The following is a 3,553-nucleotide window of genomic DNA, read 5'->3' as shown; positions in this document are numbered from 1 at the left end:
AGTGTCAGCCACAGACCCCAATAAGTGTCAGCCACAGACCAGCCCCATAACAGTGTCAGCCACAGCGCCCCCATAAGAGTGCCATCCACAGATCCCCATAAGAGTGCCATCCACAGATCCCCCCATAACAGTGCCATCCACAGATCCCCTTATAACAGTGCCATCCACAGATCCCCATAACAGTGCCATCCACAGATCCCCCCATAACAGTGCCATCCACAGATCCCCCATAACAGTGTCATCCACAGATCCCCATAACAGTGTCATCCACAGATCCCCCATAACAGTGTCATCCACAGATCCCCCATAACAGTGTCATCCACAGAACCCCCATAACAGTGTCATCCACAGATCCCCCCATCACAGTGCCATCCACAGGTCCCCCATAACAGTACCATTCACAGATACCCCCATAACAGTGTCATCCACAGATCCCCCCATAACAGTGCCATCCACAGATCCCCTCATAACAGTGCCATCCACAGATCCCCCATAACAGTGCCATCCACAGATCCCCCATAACAGTGCCATCCACAGATCCCCCATAACAGTGTCATCCACAGATCCCCCCATAACAGTGCCATCCACAGGTCCCCCCATAGCAGTGCCATCCACAGATCCCCCCATAACAGTGCCATCCACGGAGCCCCCATAACAGTGTCATCCACAGATCCCCCCATAACAGTGCCATCCACAGATCCCCCCATAACAGTGCCATCCACAGATCCCCCATAACAGTGCCATCCACAGATCCCCCATCACAGTTCCAGCACTACTGTTCTAGCGCCCGTTATTGTAACGGGCTTAATGTCTAGTTAGAAATAATCTAGTAGATGCAACGTTTCAATTGTATATGCTTGAAAAGGCTAATGTACATCCGAAACGTGGCATCTGCTAGCTTATTTCTAATGGAATCAAACCTTTCACTGATTGCATCAAGGGTGCTGCCTTTTCTACTTTTGAACAGTTAAGTCTCTAGGATGGGTAGTTTGTGTTGGGGACTGGGAAGGATGATGGAAAATGAGGCATATTCTGCAGATATGTGGTGTGACTGAAAAGAAATCATCATAGCAGTCTAAGTCTAATAGAGAAGAAGAAAGGGAACATCTACATCAGAGGAGACATCACTGGATGTAATAGGTATGTAGTGCTGTATTCTCCTGTATGTTTGGTAGCACAAAGCAAAACCAGGCAGCATGCTGTTGGTAGGGCCAGCTCGTTGCTGTGGCCCACTACTTACCTTTACAACCCCTTCCTCTAAATTATAATTAGAGACAACTGGAGGTGGAAATATTGTCACAGCTGGTTTGGGTCACCTCAAAGAGGCAGCTTCTGTAGAGGTATTTCCTGCAGTGTGGTATTTGGTTCTGCATGGCATTATTTTGTGCTGCATTGTGGGATTGTTGACCCCTCTTACGTGTGTTAACCCTACCTGTTTGCACTGGCCCCACCTTCTGTTAATTTGGACCCTCCTACAAGATAGGACCACTCTAAGGTTTTTTCCACAGCCAGTTTAAATTTTAAATTAATCACTGCTTCCAATCATCCTCAAAATCGGTCAGTATGTATGATGTTATCACTAACATTATCAAATGCATACAATGAACACTCAACAAATATGGGTAAAATGATATAGTTTGGGTAAAATGATGCTAAAGGAGCTAATTTGATAGGCTGGAAAAAGGATACCCTGATCTATGCCTCCCTTCCTCACCCCCATACATATTGGGGATATTTATCAAACTGGTGTAAAGTAGAACTGGTTTAGTTGCCCATATCAACCAATCAGATTCTACCTTTTATTTTCCAGGAGCTGGTGGGCAACTAAGCCAGTTCTTCTTTACACCAGTTTGATAAATGTCCCCCATTATTTGTATTCTAAAAATATTTTTTCTGCCATAAGTGTGAAATACCCCTTTAAGCATCTAGCACTTCAGATTAGTGTGCATTTAGCATGTGATCTGCAAATGACGGTATGTAAACCAGCATTGCTTGAGTTAAAAAACTGAGCTCCCATCTGTGCTCCTTTTGAACAAACAGATTAATTAGGGATTGTTAGGGGAATATAGCGCTAATTTAGGATTTCAGCAGTACCTCATATCACCACTAGGTAGCAGCAGATATCTAAGAAGCTTCATTACAAACCAACATTGGTTTTCTATGTCAGTACTTTGACTACTGTTCAATTTATGGCCACTATGATGTAGTCTTTTAAATTCAGATCTCCATAATGATGTATTAATCCTTATGAGAAAATGTCTTTAAAATAACGTGCGAAAATGAACAATTTCATTGTAATGGTACTGCAATCTTAGTATGTAAAGCATATCTGTACTGCCTCGATAGGGTAAGGGTTAATATGACCGCGTTTTCCCCATTAGATAGTGAGGGCGGCGTGGAGCTGGCAGTTTAGAGGATTCTGTGACCCTCACTCCCCTCAAGGCTTTCCATCAACAAGCTCATTAGAGATGCAGAATGGGAATTAATTGGTGTAAAATTCTGAGATGCTATTTTGTGTTGCAAATAACACATTACTTAGTGACTGACATTGTTCAAGGACATAGCGACCACTGATGGACATTTCCATCGCGTGCATGCAGTTATGCAATACACATCCAAAGAATGACTTTATTCCGCATTACCTGATCCTACCCCATCCTAGACAAGCGAGGTCGTAAACCTCTTATCTAGGTCTGTCTGTGCAGTTGTTAACATCCTGATGTTCTACCAGGGAGAAGAGTTAAAATGTCGCCGGGGCCTTATCGTTGGTGCGTGCCCTGAGCTGACCCTATGTCTGGCGGTATCCTATAAGGATATCTCTACAGGCATTAATTAATATAATTATTTTGCCTGATTCATACAAAGTGTTTGAGCGTGATAGGACACAGTCATAAATTGAAAACTGTTTCCTGTCAAATATCTGGTTTTTGCTATGTGCAATCACTGTGCTATAAGTCCAGTGAGGGAATGTTTTGGTGTGAACTCTGCCTAGGAACAGAAAATCCATTATACACTAGTTGATAAGATTGCCTCAGATGCAATGTTGACACTGGGGTTTGTTATTTGCTTTCTATAATAGATAATCTGCATTTTTATGGTTGTATTGCTATAGAAGATTACTAAAGGCTGCTTTACACAGGTCAAGAATTGCCCAGATAATTGCTAGCAAGCATTCGTACAAACGCTCGTAGGCGTTGATCTGCCTGCATAAAAAGTGCCACCGATTACCCGATGAACGAGTGAAATGCTCAGTAATTGGGTAATGTGATCGCCTTTGCAGACACCAAAATCATTGTTTACTGGCAGCAGATTGTGCCCTCTAAATAGCCTCTGCTGCCGTCAAACAATGATTCTGTATGGGGACAAGTGATGACATTACTGATCTCTCCTCCCCATATTGTGTAGGATAGTGCTATGTATAAATGTCTCCTTCACTGACGAGTAGGCGATTGTAGGGAAGGAACGCTTCCTTTCCGACAATCGTCTGATAAGTCTACCAGTGTAAAGGGGCCTTAAAGGGGTTCTCTGGGAATTAAGAAAATAAAATAACTAA

The sequence above is a fragment of the Bufo bufo genome, chromosome 1 (genome assembly GCF_905171765.1).
Source record: "Bufo bufo chromosome 1, aBufBuf1.1, whole genome shotgun sequence".
Classification (NCBI taxonomy): domain Eukaryota; kingdom Metazoa; phylum Chordata; class Amphibia; order Anura; family Bufonidae; genus Bufo; species Bufo bufo.
This window is presented reverse-complemented; position numbering follows the sequence as displayed.